General features: G+C 39.5%; 1 protein-coding gene across 1 annotated transcript in view; it reads left to right on the top strand.

The window, feature by feature from the left end:
* FRMD6 (FERM domain containing 6) overlaps window positions 1-26,863 on the top strand; it is a 281,731-nt gene that overhangs the window by 88,810 nt on the left and 166,058 nt on the right. Inside the window, exon 4 of the mRNA XM_044925123.2 lies at window positions 18,360-18,423. The gene's annotated coding sequence lies outside the window, so the exon portion shown is untranslated. The remainder of the gene's footprint in view (window positions 1-18,359; window positions 18,424-26,863) is intronic.

Here is a 26,863-nt window from a genome sequence, read left to right as displayed (position 1 = left end):
CAAGTTAGTGCATATCATAAATATACAATTCAGATAGCTCATAGCAAATTTAAACCAAATTTTATGTTCTATTTTTCATTCAACAGATAAATAATGTGCCTACTATTAAACAATCAACTAATAAACAAGCAATATTAATGTATATAAATATATAATTATAAATATAAAACTATATATATATAAACAAATAATTATATTGGATCATTATAGATTTTATTTATTTTATTACTTATTATAATAAATATAGAAATGCATATAAATAATATGTCTGTGTTTCTTACAACTAGGTCATGTAGAAATTGCCTTTGGAACAGATAATTCCATGCTCTCTTAAACTTGTAGCTTTAGTCAGATATTGATGTGGTTTGCCCCTGGTTACAAAGACAACTGATACATAATAGTGGTGTAAAGAAGAGATAATATTGTGAAGTTGCTGTTTACTTAATCGCATTCTAGGCTCAGTTTACTTCCTATGGAAGGTCCGAAATTTGTTGGATGATTTGTTGGAAGTTTCAAACAAGAAATGTGCAGATACTTTATAATCACCCCCTTCTGATTTAGCCCTTGCCTCAGCTGCTCATAGGGTTTCCCAGGTGATGCTAGTGGTGAAGAACCTGCTTTCCAATGGCGGAAACATAAGAGTCATGGGTTCAGTCCCTGGGTTGGGAGAAGGGAATGGCAACCCACTCCAGTATTCTTGCCTGGGAAATCCAAAGGACAGAAGAGCCTGACTGGCTACAGTCCATAGGGTGATAAAGAGGCAAACAGGACCAAAGTGACTTAGCACTCACACACGCAGCTGTCATAGCTCTTCCAACCTGGGACTAAACATTAGCCACCTTTGTATCTTCTATGTATCTACTGAAGGGTCTTCTGTAAAGTAGATGGTTCATACATTTCGGTGAATGAATTGAAGAGTTTAGCTGTTTTGATCCTATGACTTAGCAAATGACTTGATGGGAAGTCACAGCACACTCAGAATAAATACACCATCTTGATCACCACTTCTCACTCACAGACATCAATGGTAAAATTTAGAGTTTTTATTTGCTTGACTTAACAGATTGATGTTATCTTAATGTACTACACATTATGTCTTTTAATGCACTTTATTCATTTTTTCATATCAATCACTGAATAATTAAAAGGTATTTCTTTTTCTTAACAATTATCAAAACATTTCATAGTACCAGCTTACTCTGCAAAATTTTACATGGTGAATAGGTGATCTTAATGGTCAGAGTCAAACCCAAAGTGCTGTAATTTGCTCTGTGGTAATATTTGCTTGACTACTTTACCAGATGGAATCTCAGTCAAGCTTGTCTTTCTAAGCAATGCTTATTTTTTTATTCTATTATACAATTAGACCAAGTCCTGGGTGGGCAAGACTTCTGTTCCAAAGGGAAGTTACTCCCTAATTATGTCCAAATTTCCCAGTTCATAATTCATCCTAGTTGTTATGAGGATTAACGCAGATCTTGTGTATAACACAGTAATGCCTTATTTATCATTAGTGCGTGAGGCCACTCCTTAGTTCTGTCCCGAGCTGCCCTATCCCCTTCTCTACCCTCTTCACTGTACTCACATAGCTTCAACTGAAACGTCTACACAAGTGGCTCCCAAATTCCAATCTAAATCTCTGACTTTTTTCTAAACTCCAGGTGCTTGCATCTCTAGATTCTCACATTTTGCTTTTGGAAGAACTGTATTATTTTCTCCTGAAACTTAGCATGATGCCTTGCATGCTATAAGGAAAATAATAAATAGGCAAATGTATAAATGAAGATATATTGGGGAAATCAAAGCTGAGTTTCTCCTCTGCTAAAAATTTAAGCCATTTAATATCAGAAGCCTTCAAAAATGTCATAATTCCATGTTCTATTCAGTAAAATACACTAAAACTAATTTAACCATTTTTTAAGCTTAGAGATCGTAATTATGAATATCAGTTGCTGTAACACCCAGAACCGCAGTAGCCCATAGGTGTTATTAATCATTAGAGACAATTTGCCCTTCCTCTAAATGAATCCTTCTGTCCGCCTCTCATATTCTTTACTGTACGGGTGTTAGCCATCATCTCTTGCTGCCTCCTGTATCTGTACCCCCAGCATCTGTCCCCTTGACCCCCTACTGCACCTCTCCTTGCCAAATTTTATGATTTAAACTGCTATGAGTTAAGAAACCCAATAGTTAAGTTTTTAGACATTTCTGAAACAAAACTAAACAACTTTGAAGCAGGGCCCCGAGGATTTATTTTATCAGAACAGCGTGGATTTGCTTAAGTCGGTTTTGTCCACTTTACAGCATTTTTTTGGCCCCACTTCTTAGCTTAGCTGTGTTCTAGATGAATGAGGTTACTATATAACTATACTCATTAGGTTATAGGTTATACTATATATATAATGAAGTTATCCATATATTAACCCTCACTCAGAAAAGAAATAAGATCTGTAAATTCCCCAAGATAATATTATTTATTCCTCCTATCTTTTTTTGTTTAAAGGTTATGATTTTTGCCTTCCTCTGCAAAACCTCAGCAATCATTTTTTTCAGTATCTTTCCAAGCATGGTCCTTTGGACCAACTGCATCAGAAAGATTCAGAGTGCATGTTATTTTGGTGATTTTTGGTCCCAGCCAATCCATTCAGAATCATTCAGTAGTGAATTCCAAGTATTTGCTTTAGGAAAAAAAAAACAGAGAACAAAACAATTTCCCCTGGTGATTGATTCTCAGACATACTAGAGTTTACATGCCTAGCTCTTGTCTACTCTACATGTTTCACAATTCTCCCACACCTAACTTCCTCCTGTCTCTAAGCTTTCTTTTCCTGTATTATACATTTTGCTTGTTCACTTTATCTTGAATTTTCTCCAGACCCTCCACTTTCAGTATCCTCAAGTATCTTCCTTTGAACATTCTCTATCTCCTTCATTAATCTAATGAAGAATAAATGTGGTAACCATTTTCTTTCTACACATATAATTTCTGCCATCTGCTTGACCATTTTACTGAGCCTGCATGTATAAATGGGTTACACAATGTTGGAAACATCAAGTGAGTTGAAGCACCTTCATGTTCATAAGTAGAAAGAACCAGACGTAGTTATAGTCTTCTCATTGTAAACACTGATTTATTATTTTTTGTCCTCTCCCCTTTGTAACATTTCTGCTAGTCTTTTGTCTTTACATTTTGAAGTTCCTTTTATCTTAGGACTATGTTTTATAATCCTTTTGTATCTCACATTTCAGTGGATGCTAGCAATCTGCTGTATACTTACTGGGGTAATTGTATGGATTTATATTTTGCATAATTGTTTTCTATATGCTAATCCAGATGTGAGAAAGCAGACTCAACTATTACGATGAAATAGGCCTAACCCAACACAAAACTAGTGTAATTCTGTACTTATTTAAATGTTCTCTGATAAGAAACTCTTAAAACTTTCGTATCAGCATCCTACATATTTGCATAGCAAACTGCATACTGAATGGAGTGATCATAGTCAGAAGTGCATTAATATCCATGGAGGCAGGTAACAGTGTGTTAGGAGCAGCCTGGGGAAAAGTTCAACCCTGATGGATTTGGTGTTAATATAATGGCCAAGTGGGCAGGTGACCTCTGATGAATCCTACTTCTTTGCCTTGATCCCTCTTTAAGTATCCAAAGTCCTCCAAAAGGGGTCCTTTCCATATCTCTACCCTTACTTGTCCTTTTGTGAATTTCTCCAAACTCCAAATACTCTTGGTGCCTCCTTTATTAACTCCAATCCATCAAGTTGGTATTAGGGAGAAAGTAATCTGATGTTTTCATTTTAAACAACAAAGTTTATTGAATGACATTTTGGATCATCATATTCTTGAGCCCCTTTTCCCACCATCAAAAGACTACAGGTTAGCAACTTGCCATCCCAAAATATCAGTTTGGGGGAAGATTGAGATAAATTCTGGGTACAGATATTTGCCTGCTGAATCTAGATAATTCTTTTCGGATGAAGTCCTTCTGCAAGAGCCATTTATACCAGCTGCCTTCCAAGGATGAATATGAGGCCTCAGATGAATCTAGCTTGCCATTCACAATTGCAGAGGAAAGAAATTAATGTAACTGTGATCCCCTTTATATAAATTATCGCATCAATTTCTCAGGCTATCAATATGGTCATTCTCTTGTAGCCTCTAACCCTAACCCTGTTACAAAGAAGACATGTTTAATCATTGGGGATTACATTACAAGATTTTAGTGAAAACAAACATGCCATTTGAAGAACCCTTCAACATTAGAAGGGACTCCTTTGTACTAGGGCTTGCTGTGGCCCAGAGCTAGGGATGTGTTGTAAACCACAAGTGTGTACAGCACAGGAAAAAATTACCTTCTGTAGACTGCAGAGTCTAAAGCTATGAATCATGCATTTGAGTAACAGAGCTGTGGGCAAACAGCAGTAGACTTGTAAGGAAAGGTAATGTTGAATTTGACAATAGGCTTAGGTGGCTTTTTAATGACTTCAACCTAAGATTGACCTGATGAGCTTCAGAAGCACTTCAAAAGTGCTCTTGAGCTAAAGAGCACTTAGTTCCCAGGAGGGAAGTTTTCCATGTTAATGGATATGCCAACTTCATTTAGTGAAAATGAAGGTCAAAGGCTTCTAAATGATACCTATGGTCCTTTCAGGCTCTTTTAATTGAGTTTTCCAAAATATGATTCATTGAAAAAGGAAGAAACCAGCATAGACTCATTTTTAACCTTATCCTAATTGAAAAACATTATAATATTTAGTTCATCTTTCCTGGAAAATCTGATCTTATACAAAGATTCTGGTGTTAAACCATTTTATAAAACTATGTTTCAAGCATAGCCAATTCACTTTACTTTCCTATTCTATAGAATTTGACCACATCTAAAGATTTCCCCTTTAGTCTACTTTATTGGTCAGGATCCAAGTTTGGTACCAATTTCTCCTTCAGTTTCAGGATGAGCAGAGAAATGACAAATTGAGAAGTATCAGGTCAGATCAGTCGCTCAGTCGTGTCCGACTCTTGGCGACCCCATGAATCGCAGCACGCCAGGCCTCCCTGTCCATCACCAACTCCCGGAGTTCACTCAGACTCACGTCCATCGAGTCAGTGATGCCATCCAGCCATCTCATCCTCTGTCGTCCCCTTCTCCTCTTGCCCCCAATCCCTCCCAGCATCAGAGACTTTTCCAATGAGTCAACTCTTCACATGAGGTGGCCAAAGTACTAGAGTTTCAGCTTTAGCATCATTCCTTCCAAAGAAATCCCAGGGCTGATCTCCTTCAGAATGGACTGGTTGGATCTCCTTGCAGTCCAAGGGACTCTCAAGAGTCTTCTCCAACACCACAGTTCAAAAGCATCAATTCTTCGGTGCTCAGCTGTCTTCACAGTCCAACTCTCACATCCATACACAACCACAGGAAAAACCATAGCCTTGACTAGACGAACCTTTGTTGGCAACTTAATGTCTCTGCTTTTGAATATGCTATCTAGGTTGGTCATAACTTTCCTTCCAAGGAGTAGGCATCTTTTAATTTCATGGCTGCAGTCACCATCTGTAGTGATTTTGGAGCCTAGAAAAATAAAGTCTGACACTGTTTCCACTGTTTCCCCATCTATTTCCCATGAAGTGATGGGACCAGATGCCATGATCTTCGTTTTCTGAATGTTGAGCTTTAAGCCAACTTTTTCACTCTCCACTTTCACTTTCATCAAGAGGCTTTTGAGTTCCTCTTCACTTTCTGCCATAAGGGTGGTGTCATGTGCATATCTGAGGTTATTGATATTTCTCCTGGCAATCTTGATTCCAGCTTGTGTTTCTCCCAGCCCAGCGTTTCTCGTGATGTACTCTGCATATAAGTTAAATAAACAGGGTGACAATATACAGCCTTGACGTACTCCTTTTCCTATTTGGAACCAGTCTTGTTCCATGTCCACTTCTAACTGTTGCTTCCTGACCTGCATACAAATTTCTCGAGACAGATCAGGTGGCCTGGTATTCCCATCTCTTTCAGAATCTTCCACAGTTTATTGTGATCCACACAGTCAAAGGCTTTGGCATAGTCAATAAAGCAGAAATAGATGCTTTTCTGGAACTCTTTTGCTTTTTCCATGATCCAGCAGATATTGGCAATTTGATCTCTGGTTCCTCTGCCTTTTCTAAAACCAGCTTGAACATCAGGAAGTTCACGGTTCACATATTGCTGAAGCCTGGCTTGGAGAATTTTGAGTATTACTTTCCTAGCGTGTGAGATGAGTGCAATTGTGCGGTAGTTTGAGCATTCTTTGGCATTGCCTTTCTTTGGGATCGGAATGAAAATGGACCTTTTCCAGTCCTGTGGCCACTGCTGAGTTTTCCAAATTTGCTGGCATATTGAGTACAGCACTTTCACAGCACCATCTTTCAGGATTTGGAATAGCTCAACTGGAATTCTACCACCTCCACTAGCTTTGTTCATAGTGATGCTTTCTAAGGCCCACATGACTTCACATTCCAGGATGTCTGGCTCTAGGTCAGTGATCACACCATCGTGATTATCTGGGTCATGAAGATCTTTTTTGTACAGTTCTTCTGTGTATTCTTTCCATCTCTTCTTAATATCTTCTGCTTCTGTTAGGTCCATACCATTTCTGTCCTTTATCAAGCCCATCTTTGCATGAACTGTTTCTTTGGTATCTCTGATTTTCTTGAAGAGATCCCTAGTCTTTCCCACTCTGTTGTTTTCCTCTATTTCTTTGCATTGATTGCTGAAGAAGCTTTCTTATCTCTTCTTGCTAGTCTTTGGAACTCTGCATTCAGATGTTTCTCTCTTTCCTTTTCTCCTTTGCTTTTCGCTTCTCTGCGTCTCACGGCTATGTGGAAGGCCTTCCCAGACAGCCATGTTGCTTTTTGGCGTTTCTTTTCCATGGGGATGGTCTTGATCCCTGTCTCCTGTACAATGTCATGAACCTCCGTCCATAGTTCATCAGGCACTCTATCTATCAGATCTAGGCCCTTAAATCTATTTCTCACTTCTACTGTATAATCATAAGGGATTTGATTTAGGTCATACCTGAATGGTCTAGTGGTTTTCCCTATTTTCTTCAATTTAAGTCTGAATTTGGCAATAAGGAGTTCATGGTCTGAGCCACAGTCAGCTCCTGGTCTTGTTTTTGCTGACTGTATAGAGCTTCTCCATCTTTGGCTGCAAAGAATATAATCAATCTGACAGAATGTGGTCCACTGGAGAAGGGAATGGCAAAGCACTTCAGTATTCTTGCCTTGAGAACCCCATGAACAGTATGAAAAGGCAAAATGATAGGATACTGAAAGAGAAACTCCCCAGGTCAGTAGGTGCCCAATATGCTACTGGAGATCAGTGGAGAAATAACTCCAGAAAGAATGAAGGGATGGAGCCAAATCAAAAAGAATACCCAGCTGTGGATGTGACTGGTGATAGAAGCAAGGTCCGATGCTATAAAGAGCAATATTGTATAGGAACCTGGAATGTCAGGTCCATGAATCAAGGCAAATTGGAAGTGGTCAAACAAGAAATGGCAAGAGTGAATGTCAACATTCTAGGAATCGGCGAACTAAAATGGACTGGAATGGGTGAATTTAACTCAGATGACCATTATATCTACTACTGTGGGCAGGAATCCCTCAGAAGAAATGGAGTAGCCATCATGGTCAACAAAAGAGTCTGAAATGCAGTACTTGGATGCAATCTCAAAACGACAGAATGATCTCTGTTCGTTTCCAAGGCAAACCATGCAATATCACAGTAATCCAAGTCTATGCCCCAACCAGTAAAGCTGAAGAAGCTGAAGTTGAACGGTTCTATGAAGATCTACAAGACCTTTTAGAACTAACACCCAAAAAAGATGTCCTTTTCATTATAGGGGACTGGAATGCAAAAGTAGGAAGTCAAGAAACACCTGGAGTAACAGGCAAATTTGGCCTTGAGAAGTATAGACCACTGCAAAGTAAATATCCATCACATACCTCCATACCTCTATCCTGCCCAATCCCCACATCCTCAGATTCTATGATCTAAAAATGAATATCTTGCTTTTTTGATCAGAATGTAAGTATTAAACAGGGATTGCCTGGATCTGGGGACTTATGGAATAGGTCAGGAGGTTGAATCTAGATCTCATCCAGGCCAGGACTCATGCATGACGTCATTTATCAGATAAAGAAGGATGGCCACATGGAACCCTGGGATCTTCAAGGTGGTCTACGTATATACACTCTGGAGACATAATTTCATGAAAACCCTGGTTCCAAAGTAGTTCAGAATCAGTAGGAATGTAAGTCAGCTGTGCATGGTGACTGTAAGACCCCCCCCCCCCACCGAAGTGTTAGCCTAGTTGAAGCTTCTCCATTTTATTTCTTAGAAAAGATCATCCAAATCATTTTCCTTCTTTCCCCCCAACCAAAATGCAATTTATCTGTAGTGGCTAAATCACACTGGGTTGGAAAACATACTAAGATTTTATAACCTGAATTGAATTAAACACAAAGGATTAAGAAACGCAACTTACATTGTAGTCATAATGAATTGTCTAGATTCTATTGCTACATCACAAACAACCCCAAAACTCAGCGGCACAAAACAACCATGCATTGCTCTCTCAGATCCTGTGGATCAGAATTCATATAGGACACACCAGGTCTCTTTCCAGAATGTCTGGGACCCCAGCCTGGGAGACTCAGGAGCTGGACTCGATGACTACAGGCTGAAATGATCCTGAGACTTCTTTCTGACACATCTGGTAGTTGATGCTGACTGTGGGCTGGGAGCTCAATAGGGCTGCTGATTGAAGTGCCAACAAGTAGCGCCTCCAGCATGACAGTCTCACAATAGCCAGACTTCCAGCATGGTGGTGAGCTCTCCAAGAGTGAGCGCTCCAAGAGTGAGTAAACCAGGAGCAACAGGAGGAAACTGCATGGCCTTTTCCAAGGCAGCCTTGTGAAACATCTATTCCACAGTCATGGGATAATTGCTTACAGCCCAGACTCAAGGGGTGGAGTCAAACATCCTGCCTCTCAACATGTCAAAGAAATTTAGATATATTTTAATATTTTTAAAAATCATTTCATTTTTGTATCAACAACTAGAATAGGAGGGAAAAAAGCTACAGTGATTGCAATACAACTTTGAATAAAAATATATCTCAGTAACATTTGGTGATGAGGAAGATGAAGGTCTATAATACTGACAACCATTGGAAATGCTTGATAAATCAAGTTTGGGGAAGTGTAGGCTTGCTCACCAATATTAAAGTGTTAGAGCTATACACTTAGAGGTGTTTTAAAAGAGCTTTATTTTCAGAATTCCTATAAGATAAATAACTTACAAGTCATAAACTTTCTAGGTTCTAATTCCCTATGTCTCTTGAAAACCACTGTTTCATAACTGATTTTTAAACTTTTGATTTCAGAAAATTTCTTCTTGGAATGTCCCTATGTACCAATCACATTATTATAGCTCTGGTAACTATTTGTACTACATACTCAATATTACCTCACACTCCACAGAAAGGCCCTCATTTCTTTACAAGCCATACCTGGTCATGTTCAAGGTTTACACTCTATTTTATTGAGTCTCTGCACCATATTCATGTTTGCCATCACTTTTAAACATTTACATTCCTAAACCTGCATAGACTTCTCATCAGAGCGAGAGAACATGCATTTGTGTTGGTGTCTTTGATCTTTGAGGCACTACATGAATCAGGTTTGTCTCAGGTCCTCAATTTCCTCTCTACAATAATGAAATTGGGAAGAAACCTGTATAACCTTGTTTTAGACAAAAATCTCTTTCTTATGGTTTTCAAGTGATGAGATAAAAATGAAATTGGCTCCTTTGAAAAGAGAGGAGGTAAAATCAAGTGACCTGCAGGAACCCAGGAAGATAAAGCAGTCTCCATTTTGGGCATGGAGCTCTGGGGTCTGAGCAGAGCTGACTGAGGACAACTCTGACAGAGAGATTATGGACTACAGCAGCTCAGAATAATAGGCGGCTTAAAGGATGTAATTAACAACCTTACTCTAAAGAGCAGAACAACAGCCTCAGAGAGAAGGGTCAAGGGCCCTTTTTAAAAGGCTCCAGGTCACCAGCCTTCTTCCAAGCATAAGAGAAAGCAAATGTTTAAATAAGCAGTTTACCTCCTAGTTACAGAGTGACTTCACTTACATGTAGGAGCTTGTATTTGCTAAAATCAGGTACCACACCATTTACAGAAACAATCAACATGTGTAATAGTTTTCAAATTAAGAATATAGGGAAAAATATGTGTCTATGTCCCCTCTGTGTCATGTTTGTAGAGAATAAGAAACACAGGGAAATTATCTTTCATAAGAAGAATAATCCCAGACCTGTTCTTGTCATTGAACTTCTTGATGGTGTATTCCCCAGCTTGGATTCATTCCTGTTTGTAAAGTCAGTAAAAGTCTTGAGTGAAAGTTTCCATGGAAAAGCTTTTATAATTCAAAAGTCATCATTCATTCAAAACCCAGACCTTGCTTTGGCTCCTTGGATGGCACTGTCTTGGGGCCTCCTCCCTTTGTTCTGCTCTGCACACAGAGAGAGGAGGTGGAGCCAAGGAAGATGAAAGTTTTTGACACTAATGCCTAGCAGGACAAGTCTGGCAAGTTTCAGAACAATGCAAATTAAAGGGCCAAATTACTCATTTTCCCCAAACTGAAATGACTTCTTCACCAGAAGTGGTTGTATTTGGTATGAACTTGCCAAGCACCACTGTAATCCACCGGAGGACAGCTGTAGTTAAGCTCTTCTTAGGTTTCCAGGGGGGGCTGGATAGTACTACTAGCCCAGCAGGTTCAAAAATGGATGGTGTGAGGTAAGGGATACTCTTGTAGGCTTCCTGCTCAAGGGAAGTTTGAGGTTTATTTTTAAATACTTAGAAACAGTCTTTCTTGCGTTTTGTCTTCAGAAATGGGCAGATTTTCTTGATAGTGGTGGTAGGGATCTTGGTGGGATGGTTGTCCTTGTTTCATTTGGGCAAATCACCAAGAACCAGAGAATGTCATGGCAGGAGGGCACCCTGTGGTCCTAGCCCAACCCCATGTGTTCACAGTGAAAGGAGGGGCACCTCGGAAGTAGCAGCAGCTCTGGAAGTAGCGAGGCCTTAGATGGAAGTCATGAGCAAGGCCCATGTTAATACTACATCTAACGTGACTGGTTTTTTCTGGATCATATTCTCTTTTATAATAGACTTTTTCAAAATAAGCAAAATCTTAGCTTATGTTTAAACAGCAACCAGGCAAAATCAACTTCTCAGTTGATCTCCATTACTGTTAAAAGTTTAGTTCCTGAGTTTTAGTCCCATGTATGCACAATGACTTGTGATCATCAAATGATGGAAGTATTGTTGAGTTCTAGTTGGTTGAATTTACTTGTCATCCAGATGGTCTGAAATTCACTCATTCCTAAGTTATAACAGCTGTTGCTGTGAGTTAATCATATATGGATTTTATGTTTCTCACAGGTTCTGAGTTTTAACTTATTTTAAATTATTACTTGGATTCTACAATTAAAGTGCTCCCAAATACACTATATTCCTTTTAAATGTAGCTGAAAATAGATGACATTATAAACCTTATTTACATGAATTATGAGGGAATAATGTATGATGTTTACATACCTAAATTTCTGTGTCAGGGAAGGTAAATGTTCGTTTTCCTTTAGCCTATATTCTTCGTACTAAAGGCCAAAGCATGACTAATTTGTTTAGATGTTTTGATCAATAGTTTTAAAAAGAGAAACAGAATAGGATGGAATGGCATGTAACATAAAAAGGCAGAAAATGCCAGGATGCATGTAATAGATGTGAATACTGTTACATGTAACTCTAATTTTATTTTCATGTGTAGATATGAAAGTGGATTCTGGGTTACAATGTAAAATTTATGTCTTCTAAGGGTAACAATAAAAAAGTCTTAAATTCTCTTTGTTAGCCACTTGTTGATCTGGACTGTCTCTAGTATTTGCCAAATTGACTTTATCATCAAGTCTTATGGTTTTTGAATAAGCAATAGAGCTTGAAGAATAAGCCTAGAAATCCAGATATTTTACCCTCACATTTTAAACCAACAACTGTGACTACTGCGAAGAAATACTTGGAGATTCCTGGCACAATTCCATTCCTAATTTCAGTTTCTTCTGGTCTCCATGTCCCTCATCACCTTTCAAACCAAGCTCAGAGTAGCTAGTTCTTTGTTTGAGCTTCTCAAGAAGAGAGAAGCCTGCTAGGTAGGGAAGGGCTTTGTCTAGCCTGTTACAATTGCCTGGTGACTTGCCTAAGGTTTAAAAAATAAGAAGGGAAATAGAGGAGGAGCAGAATAGTATGTCAAAATAATTCCAAATGGATCCAAAAATTTTAAGGTGAAAGGTGAAACCATAAATGTGCTGGAAGAAAATATGAATAGGACTTTTTGCATAAAGATTCTTGAAGGATAAAAATATTGCCCCTCCCCACAAAACACCAAAACAATAAAAAGAAGACATAAAAGAAAAAGTCAGTAAATTCAACCACTCAAAAATAAAATTTTCTACCTAAGTGAATGTTAAAACAATGTTAAAATACACAAGCATGCCAGGAAAAATGTTTGCTACATTTTGTGAAGTAAAAGAGCTAATTTCTGTAATATGTAAGGGACTCTTGTAAATAGAAAGGAAAGAAACAATGTGTTCAGTCGTTCAGTTGTGTCCAGCTCTTTGCGACCCCATGGACTGTAGCCCCGCTGACTACTCTGTCCTTGAGGTCTTCCACACAAGAATATAGAGTGGGTTGCCATTTCCTCCTCCAGGGGATCTTCCTGACCCAGGGACTGAACCCACATCTCCTGCATTGGCAGGCAGATTCTTTACCACTGCATCATCTGGGAAAAGCCAAAGAAACAGCAATCTGATGTAGACCAAATAGAACAAATGAATGTGAATTAATGGTCTTTTAAATATGCCATATTCACTTATAAGAAAATGCAAGTTAAAATTAAATTGACATTATCAGATTTATCAGTTATCAGTTGGCTGGAAAAGAGTAAAAAATCGAGTGCAATCTCAAAAACGACAAAATGATCTCAGTTTGTTTCCAGGACAAACCATTCAATATCATAGGAATCCAAGTCTATGCCCCAGTAAGTAATGCTGAAGAAACTGAAGTTGAAAGGTACTGTGAAGACCGAGAAGACCTTCTAGAACTAACACCAAAAAAAGATGTCCTTTTCATCGTAGGGGACTGGAGTGCAAAAGTAGGAAGTCAAGAGATACCTGGACTAACAGGCAAATTTGGCCTTGGAGTAAAAAATGAAGCAGAGCAAAGGCTAACAGAGTTTTGTCAAGAGAACATACTGGTCATAGAAAACACCCTCTTCCAACAACACAAGAGATGATTCTACACTTGGACATAACCAGATGGTCAATACCAAAATCAGATTGGTTATATTCTTTGCAGCCAAAGATGGAAAAACTATACAGCCAGCAAAAACAAGACCTGGGGCTGACTGTGGCTCAGATCATGAGCTCCTTATTGCAAAATTCAGGCTTAAATTGAAGAAAGTAGGGAAAACCACTCATTCTTTCAGGCTGTTATGATCTTTATGAACCTTCATGCTGTTATAGCCTTTATGACCTAAATCAAATTCCTTGTGATTATACAGTGGAAGTAACGAATAGATTCAACAGATTTGATCCAATAGACAAAGTGCCTGAAGAACTATGGACAGAGATTCATAACATTGTATAGGAGGCAGTGACTAAAACCATCCCAAAGTGAAAGTGAAGTCGCTCAGTCATGTCTGACCCTCAGCGACCCCATGGACTGCAGCCTTCCAGGCTCTTCTGTCCATGGGATTTTCCAGGCAAGAGTACTGGAGTGGGGTGCCAGTGCCTTCTCCAAAGGTGGTTTTAAAAAGAAATACAAGACTGTGTACGAGACAGCAAAAGAGACACTGATGTATAGAACAGTCTTATGGACTCCGTTGGAGAGGGAGAGGGTGGGAAGATTTGGGAGAATGGCATTGAAACATGTAAAATATCATGTATGAAACGAGTTGCCAGTCCAGGTTCGATGCACAATACTGGATGCTTGGGGCTGGTGCACTGGGACGACCCAGAGGGATGGTGTGGGGAGGGAGGAGGGAGGAGGGTTCAGGATGGGGAGCACATGTATACCTGTGGCAGATTCGTTTTGATGTTTGGCAAAACTAATACAGTGTTTGAGGTTTAAAAATCAAATCAAATAAAAAAAAAAAAAGAAATACAAGAAAGCAAAGTGGTTGTCTGAGAAGGCTTTACAAATAGCTGAGAAAAGAAGAGAAGAAAAAAGGCAAGGGAGAAAGGCAAGGATATATCCAACTAAATCCAGAACTTGCATGAAGTGATGAGACTGGATGCCACGATCTTCATTTTTTGAATGTTGAGTGTTAAGCCAGCTTTTTCACTCTCCTCTTTCACCCTCATCAAGGTCAAGAGACACTTCAGTTCCTCTTCATTTTCTGCCATAGTTTGTATCATCATATCTGAGGCTTGAGTAGGCAGATTTTACTGTGTACTCCATCCATATGCTCTTGTAAATTTTGAAGTTCATACTATGTGAATGGATCACCAAATGAAACTTTATATGATTTTATTTAAGAGAAAATGGCCAAAAGGAAGGAGTATGAGGGAGAAGCATATAGAAATGTACATGAGTTGTACTTTTAATTTGGGAGATGACAAAGTATTTCACAACCAGAAACCCCTGGTAATCTACCAGTGGATTATAGGGCCAAACAGAAGGAAAATGGAAATTGAATGTGGAAAACCAGAGTAGTCTTCCTGGTGGCTGCAAGTTGAGCATCAATCAGCCCTACCACCTGCTGCACACTGACCATGATGGACAGAGATGTTCAACGTCAAAGCACTGCAGGTCAACCATAAACTCAGAACAAATTATTCTCCTTTTATTCTAGCACCTCAGGTGAAAAACTGGCATGTTTCATCTTTAGGGAACTTCGAGATAATTTAATATGATTTCCTCATTTGAAGAACCAAAACCAGCAGAGATTAAGGAATCTGCCCAAGTTCATAGAGCTGATTAACAGAAGGGCTGAGACAAGTCCCACTGGGCCAAATAAATACATTTGGGATGGCCTAATGAACAAATGAATGACTATTCCAACACCAGCATGAAACTAATTCCAAATCTGACCTGCTGAGCATTTGGATGCTCCATACTTTTCCTCAGTCATACAATAAGGAACTGATTGTCCACAGTAAATAGTCACTCAGAAGTGCCCCACTTTATAGGACATGCAAGGCTACTTTACATATAGATTTGACTAGATTTCAAATATATAAGAACAAATCTTTAAAAAAAAGTAAGTAAATTTTCTGGAAAAAAAAAATCCCATTTATCTGCTATACCACTCCAAATTTTCATACATAAAATTTGCTCACATGGGTCTTCCTACACTAAGTGAACTGAAAGAGGTAATTAATAAAGCACCCATCCTTCCTGTGCAAACAGAGCCCAAAAACCCCCACTGTAGAATGTGCATTTTGAGTGGCAATTGCCAGTGCACTTGCAAAAACCAAAGCTCAACTCTCTGTATGTGTGGTCTATGATATTTTCCTCTGTAGACTGAGCATAATATTTTATAAAATATCCCTCTGTGTGTAAGTCACTTTCCCTTTCTAGGCTGAGAGGGCAGGATCACTTGTTGTTTTGATTGAATTGGTTGGAGGGGAACATTTGTGACAGCCTCCTGCACTCCACCCCATGCAGGAGGCCCTGCTAACGTATAGCAGGGTTCATGAGCTCAGCTGCCCACAGGCTCCAAGTAGGTGATATTCCCAGGTGGCGCTAGTAGTAAAGAACCTGTTTGCCAATGATCCCTGGGTGGGAAGATCCCCTGGAGGAGGAAATGGCTACCCATCCAGTATTCTTGCCTGGAGAGTCCTGTGGACAGAAGAGCCTGGTGGACTACGGTCCATAGGGTCACAAAGAGTCCAATACATGACTGAAATGAATTAGCACGAATGCAGGTAATATTCAAAAGTGAAGCAGGTTAAGATGTGGAAGCTTAGGGATTGGTATGGGCTGTGGAAACTGGACAGCTAGTGTTCCATGTAATGGGGGTGGATTTTACTCAACTCTAGTTCATTGTTACCATTTAGAAATATGGGCCGGGTTTTGGTAGACTCTCCACTTTGTTTAAGAGAAAACAGAAATTATACATTTCAATGTAAAATCTTTCAACTTAATGTTGACAGCTAATACAAATTTGTTTTAAAACATTCCAAATGTTGGTAGAAGAAAAAAGTCCTTTGGCCCATTAGTTACCAGTTTGAGACTTCCAGACCCTTACAATGAGATTTAGTGAGTGGTATTAAATTGTGTAAACTTGTGCGTTATAAATAAAACACAGAGAAAGACCACCCATCTTTTTATACAAATCATGTGCATCCTTTAATCTTTACCTATTCACTTGTTTCCTAAAGCTCTTCCCAGCTCTCTGACATCATACATCTGTACTGTCTGCACTGCCCAGTTCACGTTTAATGCTATGCATTCTTTCATTGTTTCTGATTTCACATGTGCAGACTTAATTCTTGCATTTAAACTTCATTGTAAACACTTTCAGGGCAAGAATCATATCTAATACTTCTTTTGTGCCAATCTCAAAGCTCAATAAATGTTTGCAGCTGATACTCTTTTCATTAAGGGAAAAAGAGAATAGTCTTTGCTGACACACAATACTAGAAACGAGCTTAGTGTCTTGAAGTTCCTGAATTTCTAGCCTAGGCAGGCTAACAAGTTCAAATCTGTGGGCATCTTGCCTTGCTGAGCTGAGAAGCACTGACTTGCCATAAGTTTTTTAAAAGAAAGCACTTTGTAAAATAGGTGTGAATTCACCATGGCTCTTCTAGAATAACAGTATTGTAGGATGTATTTAGTCCAATGGAGGTGACCCCATCTTTTACAAGTGTGACTCTAAGTGTGAAATTTTCTGAGCCAGCCCTTATCTGTAGCAAGCCTCTCAGTTTAGGCAGTCAGAGAATTAGGTCAAACTCACATTTCACCTTCACAAGTCAGAACTCTCTGGGCCATTTTATTTTATTTTATTTTATTTTTTTATTATTATTATTTTTTTAATTTTATTTTATTTTTAAACTTTACATAACTGTATTAGTTTTGCCAAATATCAAAATGAATCCGCCACAGGTATACATGTGTTCCCCATCCTGAACCCTCCTCCCTCCTCCCTCCCCATTCCATCCCTCTGGGTCATCTCTGGGCCATTTTAGAGTGACTTTGTGGAGCAGAGGCATGAGCTGTAATCAGCCTTAATCCAGAAATGGGTGCGGTAGGGGAGAACTGGAGCTAGCATTGAACTCCCGAAATGACTGACAACTACTTTTGTATCCACATGGAAGTGGGGATGGGGTGGATGAGATATGACACGTACTGCAAGCCACTTTTTGCAGTGTTCTAGACATCAAAGTTATCTCTATACTGCCAAGAGCAGGCTACAAAGCCAGAACAGGTACACATGTGTGCCAGGAGGCCTGTGAATGTATCTGGGAGTGAGCCTAGCATTTGGTTTGAATTGACCAAAACTATCTAAAAGGGAAGAAGCTGGGAGAAGTGTAGATCCCCTGTGGATCCCTAAGTTCCTTGAATTTGATATGATGGAGATTACAAAGGAAAAGGTGAAGAGACCAATTCTGATGAGAACTGACTCCCTGGCCAAAAAAGAAATTGTGTTCTCTGCTACTGAAAAATCCCAGCCTCCATTTTCCTTAGACTCACAAGCACCATGCACATGTGCCTCTCAGACATTTCTTTGCAGTTCTCATTATTTATCCATATTATTTGGTAATCTAGAAAAGAAGACTTCCCTGGTGGCTCAGACGGTAAAGTGTCTGTCTACAAATAAATCATCAAATAAATAGATCACATCACTGCACTAGGAAGCAGGTTTGGGGATGCAAAAAAAAAAAATTGTAATACTTTGATTACTAAAATAAGCACCTCCACTTGGACAAACAATACTTAAGTCAAAATAAACATTAATAAATGTTTTTCAGAATGTTAGTTGTAACTCTGATATTGTCACTTTCTATTCAATAAAATTTATTGCTAAATCATCAAATTTCCTTTTGTGCTAGTCACTATGTTGATCCAGTTGCATCTTCTTCATCTGCAAATTTAAGTTGCTAATAAAAAGTGAGGTAGAAAATATAACTCATTTATCCTTGGGATAATCGTGTTTACTCAGTCCAAAGTGAATATTAATTATAATGATAGAGTAATTTATATTCCTCTCTTGATTGCTTCTTATCCTTCTCTCAACAGCCTTTCCATCCATTTCTTTTCTCACGAAGATTCTTCTGGTTGGAAACTTATCAAATTTCATCAGGTAAGAAGTACTAAGTGTGAACCTGTAACATATTTCAAAAGAACTCAGGGTTAGGAAATCCAGTGATGGTGTCAGCTTTGGACAAATATCTAGAATGTAAAAGATCGATCAGGACCCCCAGTCATTTTAGAGCAGTGGTTCTAAAGTGTGGTCTCCAGACCAACAGTCAGCATCAGCAGCACCTGGGAAATTTGTTAGATGTACAAACTCTCAGGCCCTTTCTTGTGTTTTTAACAAACCTGCGAGGTGATTCTGATGTACACGTGAGTTTGAGAACCACTGTCCAAGATAGGCTTCATGGACCAAAGGAACAGAAATCCTCTGGATTGATGGAATTTGATGGATTTGATATCTCTTTTTCCTTTCTTTCCTCCTTTGTCTTTTCCTCCTTCCTGCAGGTTTATCCATTCCTCATTTAGTAACCAAAATTGGTTTCACAGAATCATACTTCATTACAAACACACCGTCTTTATGACAATGTAAGTGCTATCTAATATGGGACTCCATCAAAACTAAGCATTCAGTAGACGTTATCAACTAATTAACTGATTTAAACCCTTGTTTAAGAAAAATAAATGACCCAATCAAAAAATGGGCCAAAGAACTAAATAGACATTTCTCCAAAGAAGACATACAGATGGCTAACGAACACATGAAAAGATGCTCAACATCACTCATTATCAGAGAAATGCAAATCAAAACCCCTATGAGGTTCCATTTCATGCCAGTCAGAATGGCTGCGATCCAAAAGTCTACAAGCAATAAATGCTGGAGAGGGTGTGGAGAAAAGGGAACCCTCTTCCACTGTTGGTGGGAATGCAAACTAGTACAGCCACTATGGAGAACAGTGTGGAGATTCCTTAAAAAACTGGACATAGAACTGCCTTATGATCCAGCAATCCCACTGCTGGGCATACACACTGAGGAAACCAGAAGGGAAAGAGACACGTGTACCCCAATGTTCATCGCAGCACTGTTTATAATAGCCAGGACATGGAAGCAACCTAGATGTCCATCAGCAGATGAATGGATAAGAAAGCAGTGGTACATATACACAATGGAGCATTACTCAGCCATTAAAAAGAATACATTTGAATCAGTTCTAATGAGGTGGATGAAACTGGAGCCTATTATACAGAGTGAAGTAAGCCAGAAAGAAAAACACCAATACAGTATACTAACACATATATATGGAATTTAGAAAGATGGTAACAATAACCCTGTGTACGAGACAGCAAAAGAGACACTGATGTATAGAACAGTCTTTTGGACTCTGTGGGAGAGGGAGAGGGTGGGAAGATTTGGGAGAATGGCATTGAAACATGTATACTGTCATGTATGAAACGAGTTGCCAGTCCAGGTTCGATGCACGATACTGGATGCTCGGGGCTGGTGCACTGGGACGACCCAGAGGGATGGCATGGGGAGGGAGGAGGGAGGAGGGTTCAGGATAGGGAACACATGTATACCTGTGGCGGATTCATTTCGATATTTGGCAAAACCAAAACAATATTGTAAAGTTTAAAAATACAATAAAATTTAAAAAGAAAAAAAAATAAACCCTGTTTAGCTTTGAGAAGGAAAGCTTCTGTAAGTTACAGAAGACACAGTTATAAACAGGTGCCTATCTTCTAAGATGGTTGCCTTAAATACTTGGTATCCAGGAGACATACTCTCTATAAGGGAAGTTATTATTTTTATGTGGGCTGAAAGCTTTGAATTGTTCCCTCAAGAGTCATTTGCAAAGGATTGTGTTTCCAAAAGGAGCTCATGTTTTCTTGTATTTAAAATGTTCGAGGTCTATACACTATCCATTATCTCCAATTCCAGTGGCCAGTCTAGACAGCTCTCCATCAGCCGTTTCATGTCCAGCCTTACTATAATTTGGTGTAACCTTGGGACTACTTGAGCCACCTGGTGGCTCAGATGGCAAAGAATCTGCTTATAATGCAGGTGACCTAGGTTCAACCCCTGGGTTGGGAAGATCCCCTGGAGAAGGGAATGGCAACCCACTCCAATATTCTTGCCTGGAGAATTCCATGGACACAGAAGCCTGGCAAGCAACAGTCTATGGGGTCACAAAGAGTCAGATATGACTGAGCCACTAGTTAGCATGTAACTGGCAATGCTTATGAATTATCTGCTAAATCTAAAATGAACATGCATGAGGATGCTGTCATTCTGAAATAACTGCTAAATGCTGCCCCCTATAATACCTTTGCTGAAGATACCCCTCATTTGCAAATATGTATGTGGTTTATTCTCTATGCCATGCATATTCTTTAGCAAGTAGGCAGCAGAGTCTCTAAAACTCAGTTTCCTCATTTGTAAAATGGAAATAATAGAATCTACTTGTTAGTATTGTAAGAAATAATGGAGGTAATTCAGGAGTGCTTAGCACAGTGCCTGACTCAATAAATATTTAGCCATGATTAAAGATCATTTTATTAACAGAATTATAAATTCAAAATTTTCACATAAAAAAATGTCACTTTAGACTTCATCCTATTAAAAACAAGCACATCAGGGAGAGATAGTGTATCTCCCTTGCATGATTCTACCACAAGTACATTATATTTTCCATGGAGATTTGTTGTTGTTATTGTCAGCTCCTTGCTCTCTGTTCTTCTAGTCCCTTGGCCAGTGCTGGGATTCTAGCATGGCACCAGGTAGAATTAAGCACACGAGTTAAGTGTGGCATCACTGACTCGATGGACATGAGTCTGAGTGAACTCCGGGAGTTGGTGATGGACAGGGAGGCCTGGCATGCTGCGATTCACGGGTTCGCAAAGAGTCGGACACGACTGAGCGACTGAACTGAACTGAACTGAACTAAGTGTGGAAATCATCATTCATAGCCCACCATAGCTAGGAGATCATGGAATAGTGCCTGATATTAGTTTTGCCCTTTGGAGCAGAATACAAAAGTTCGTGTGCAGGCATCAGAAGGTCAAAGGACCTAAAGAACACCTTGAAAGGTGATTTACCTCCCAGCCTCTATTCAACTTACAAAGCAAAGCATGTATCCAATTTTTAAGGATTTCTGGAGAAGATAATTTCCCTAGCCTTTCATTAAATGCTAATAGAAATAGATAAAAGTTACATATGATTATGAAATCTCATAATGAAATCATTATGAAATCTCATTTTGGCATAAGTTTAAATATTTCTTAGAGAGACTATAGGATATGCTAGCAAGATCTGGTTCCATCTATGAGAAATAGATGGCTTTGGCAAGAGAAAGGATGCAGAGATAGGAGAGGAGATTCTTAGAAGAGAGGTTATGTAAAGCATTAAGCTTATATACATGTCCAATAAACAAGAGACTTCTGAGTTTGAATTAGTGACATGGAGAAATGAGAAACATCTGGAATCGGTGCTTATTTTTCTGGTCAGAAGCACGGTTTTGAGGTCCTTTGTTGAACTGTTGACTTTGTAAAGACTTATTAAAAACAAATGCCTAAGGTGACTGAGAAGAGAATGTAGCTGAATTTGGAACACAAAGTCCTTAAAGGGAAGGCTTTCATTTTAAAGAGTTTTTACTTTCCATCAGCTCAGCTTAATGCTGTCTCCTCAAACAAGTTCTTTTGTTCCATTTCAATACACACTTGAAGAGTCAAAGGCTTACAGACCATTTTAATTTAACAGTAAATTTTTGAAGAGAGAAAGGGGACTCATTTTCTTCATATGCTTAAGTTATATGATTTGTCCTTAACCAAACCCCTCGCTTCCACACACACACAAATAATTGTCTAAGGAAAAGGGGATCTACTAGATGCTAGCCCTTATTTTATTATAGGCATAGCTGGGATTTACAAATGAGCTTGTTTCCCTCTTTGGTTTCTGAAGATTAGTTCTGTGGACAGATTAGTTCTGAGCCTTCTAGCCAGGATAGACCAAGGAGCCCAGCAATGGGTCATGCGTTAACCCCGCTGAGTCCCCAGTTGACATGCTCACGTACCCTTGCTGGGCCTGGAACTAGTCACTCGCTATAAGAAAAGCAGGTGTTCCAGGCCAACGAGGTGATAGTGTGTTGAGACTTAGAGGGGGCCACCTCTAAGAATTATTTCCTGCTGATGTCCTGCTGTGCCTTTTATCACCCCATCTGCCTGTATGAAGTGACGGAGAGGGTGGGAGGAGGTATGGTGAAAAGGGACAGAGGTGACATAGATCTTCCAGGAATACTCTCCTTCCTCACTGATTTGCTACTCTCCTCAAATACTTCACAAAAAAAGGAAATGTTGGAAGGAGCCAGATCTCAGGGAGGCCGTAGGATGGAATTGTACATTTGGCATCACAAACCGGGATAATGAAATTCTGGTAGTGTGCTAAATTCCCAGCATGCTGCTGCTGAGCCAACCTTGTGCTGGTCTTTGTATTCAAGTTACAGTAATAAAGATGGTCCCCATGTCTCCTGTTTTTTATACTCAAGTTATTAAATTCAGCAGTATGGACCCCTTACTTTACAGGAGGCGAGGTGGAGGGCAGATGACCACTTACCAAGATCATCATTCTCATAAAAGAATCAAAGAATTGCCATATGTGGATCAGACCACAGGCCTGGCTGTTTCTCTAGCTAAGTAGCCTGATTCTAAAATGACTACCCGGGACAGTTGGTTGGGAGATAGGGGAAGATAAGCTTGCTTTCTATGAGGCACTCCCAGAATCCCACAATATTTAGTTATTGTTAAATTCATATTCCCTTCAACTTATTTTTTTCTAATGGGAACATCTCTTGTTCCAATGGGTAGCAGAATTACTACCCACTGTGTGAGCTCATGAGTTTTTCATTTATGCAAAAGCTACCTTTGACTAATCTTTGGGGAAGGTCCATGCTGTGTTCACCCTGCCCTGTTCTTTATAGTTTTGTAAACATCAGTCTTCTTTGCCTTCCACCTTCATCTTTTCAGACTGAAAGGTGCAACAAGCTCTCCCTTACCACAGCAACTATGTAGTTCCCTCTTCTGGACCTGCTCTGGAGTTTATTGCCCAAAGTATTCCAAGCATAGAACAGAGTATATGCAGAAGTAGAATATAAATATTCACAGAGCCTTTAAAAATACCCTAGAAAAAAGGTCTCTCTTTTTAGGTCTATATGCATTTTGTATTACTAAAGTAAAATGTAAACCTATTCTTTTATGTAAGACCAATTTGGATTTTTTCATCATGGTACAGTGCATGTAAAAATAACTTCTTTATGCCTAGAGAAGTAATGCCCCATCAGTGACCCAAAATGGCTACCAGGAACAGGTTTATGAGTCCTACTTCATTGCTGAGAATTGTTTAAATTGTAATTTTAAGAGAATTTATTATTTTAATTTTAAAATATGGCTTACATTTTAATTTCAGTGTCCAGAGACAGTCTAAAAATTTGGAGGAAAAGAATTAAAGCCAGTATGTGATTCTACCTTATCTAATGAGATAATTTTTTTGAAAGACAGGCTGTGACTATTAAGGTGGCTTTATCTGCACTCCTTGAGCATCAGGACTTTTTTGCATCACTTCGGTTGGGGTGGCTTTCACTTCCCCCACAGGTGCTCCCTAGCAGAAGGGAGTGGAATTTCGCTTCCCCTTCCGGGGCCTCCTGAGGTGAGGGCTGTAAGAAAGTGTCCTCCGGGGACTTGTGGGATACCTACCAAACTGTTCCCATGTTCACCAGATTTACAGAACTTAAAAGATTTTACAGAACTTTAGGTCACAAAAATGTTTTCTTTGGGAAACGCTAAGGGATTTGCTTTTCCTCTTTACCACAATGGCAGGAATACAGAGCTTTCTCATGATTTTTTAATAGGATACAGCTGCCCAAACTGCAGTGCCTTCTGCTAGGACTCTGCCTCATTTTTCATTTGCAGATGCCAAGAACTAACTAACTCTCCATCTCTCTCTCCCTCTCTCTCTTTATCGTACCCAGTGAAAGCTCAGGAACATGAATGTATCTTTGTAAACATGGACCTATCAGTATGTATTCCCAGATGGAGCAAAGGCCATTTTATTTCAGGCAGTTTGGTCTGGTCTGCTCCCACATTCTGTAAAAAAGTAGATGTCCACTGGAGACCCCTGTCAGCTCCGGGAAGCTGGCAGCAAGTGGGTGTAGTCAGGAGCCAGAGCGAGTCCAGCTTGAGCCCCGTGGTCAGCAGTGGGGAGAGGAGTGGCCCGCAGACTGGAGACCAAGGAGAGTCAGAACAAGCCAAGGGTCCAGGCAAGCCTGGCACCCAAGACCCAGGAGAATGGTCCATGGGAAGAGTGTCCAAGATGAGGGCCCACAGAGTCTGCAGGAACCAGAGGGACAAAGCAGGAAGAAGCACAAAGCAGGCTTACACGCCAACACTAAAGAAGGCATTCTAATCATTTCCTGCTTCAGGATTTCTCTGCCTTCCTGTAGTGTGGACAGAAAACCCAGTATAGGCAAGCACAGGGTGCCAGGATGGGGTTCAGAGGCACAAGGCATCAGATGCATCTCCTGGTGATATCATGACAATGCAGAGAAGAGGCCTTTAAGTCACCATCAGAACATTAACATAGTTTGCCAAGGGAACTCATGTCAACCTTAAATTCCTCTGTCTTCTAGCCTCACATGTGCCTATCTCATCTCTGTTTTTGATGTAGCATGCGTTCAAAAATTTTTTGATCCTATAAAATTCAACATATGACCTCCTTCTGTGACAGAGGTTTTGTGGTCTCCATAAGAGTAAACATCACCGAGAATGTCCTTCCAGCCCTGAACTCATGTCCTCTATCTTTTCTTTGACCTCAGCATGTTGTCCCTTGGCCTAGTCCTTGGGGTTTCCTTTTCCATCATGTGTAAAAACCTCCTTGTCTTCATAGTCCAGATCTGGGCACACTGTGGGCAGGAACCTCTCCAAAGCAAATTAATTACTCTGACCTTCTTGTCTGGCATGTTGTGTAAATAGCGTATGGAAAATAAGGCCTGGTCCTGATTTCATCTTTCATTGGCCATATGCATGAGGCAAGTCCCTCTTTTTCCTGAGCTTCTCCTGCCTACTCCCATGAGCTGTTGTAAGAATCAAGCAAAATAATGGAAGGGGGAGGATTATAAATTTTAAAGCACCTCAGAAGGCATTCTTAAAATAAAATATAGACACTTGGCTCATATTGGGGTAGAGCTGAGCCTCCTCCAATCATTTTCTTGGCTGGTTTGTATAACCTCTGGTGAAATGATCATCATTGTCACTAAGTGGCATAGGTTTCAGCACATCCTTTGTTTCTTCTGTGGCTTTCACAGGGCAGTCCCATCTGCTGTGAACTGATACTTCTGTGAAGGGATGAGATAGAAAGGCATGTAGTTAAAAAAAAAAAAAAAAAATTGAGGCCTCTGATTAAATGAGACACCTTAGGAGTAATTTTGGCTTCTTCAACCCAGGAAAGAATAACAACAGCGATTATTACAAAACCCAGAGTATAAACTGCCAATAGCCTAGCACTGTGGTTCTTATCATTTGAAATTTCCATTTATCCATGTTCTGTCTCTCATAGCCACCATCATCATGAACATCAAATTTAACTGAGGTCCTGTCAGTTTGATTAAATTTTAACACACATTTTCACCCATCAAATATGTGCCAAGCCCTATGCTAAGTGTATAATGATGAGTAATTTACAGACTCTTCCTTGAGAAACTCACATACAGTTAAGCACATACATAAAAAATCAAGGTTTACTGTGATCTTTGCTATAGGGGAGGTATATTCAAGTGCTATGGGAGTAGAGACGAGGGAGCAACTCAACTATCTGTAGGATAAGTTGCAGAGGAGTTAATGCACCGTAGCTTCAAGATTGCATGGAAATTGTCTGGAATGAGGACAGTGCAGTAGTTGAGTACAGGGGCTGTGGGGCCAGGCCGACTGCTTCCGATCCTAACTCCGCCACTTCCCAACTCTGTAACTTAGCTTAGGGACTTATCTTTTGATGCCTCAGTTTCCTCACCTCTACAATAGGTATGATACTAACAGAGCCTAATTCAAGGGCTCTCATGGGCAGAAATGAGGTAAGGTATAGGGAGCACTCAGAGCAGATTCTGTCATATAGTTAATTACTCAAGAGTAATAGCCATTGTTATTGTTATTATTTGTTCTTCACTAAGTGAACAAGCAGGAAAGAGATTCCTGAAGCTCTTAGAGACTTAGTCTCTTAATTTATGAGATTTGTAAGATCATTATTAATCACAAAGTGAACACTTATATGCCATGTCCTAGATAGTTTATACATGTAGCTTGACTTAATTAATATAATAAACCTGAGACTCAAAGACTTTACACTGAAATATCAGTGACACCATAAAGAATATGAAGTAAATTAAAAATAGGTTCATGAAGGGTGGATGAAAGAGAATTATATAAGGAAGGATATTTACAATCCAACATGAGGGGGCAAAAGTCAAAGGGACTTTTGATTGATGGGCTTAAGCCAAATGAGATCCCTT

Source organism: Bubalus bubalis, chromosome 11 (genome assembly GCF_019923935.1).
Source record: "Bubalus bubalis isolate 160015118507 breed Murrah chromosome 11, NDDB_SH_1, whole genome shotgun sequence".
NCBI lineage: Eukaryota > Metazoa > Chordata > Mammalia > Artiodactyla > Bovidae > Bubalus > Bubalus bubalis.
The sequence above is the reverse complement of the archived record's forward strand: the minus strand, read 5'-3'. Positions and strand labels throughout refer to the sequence as shown.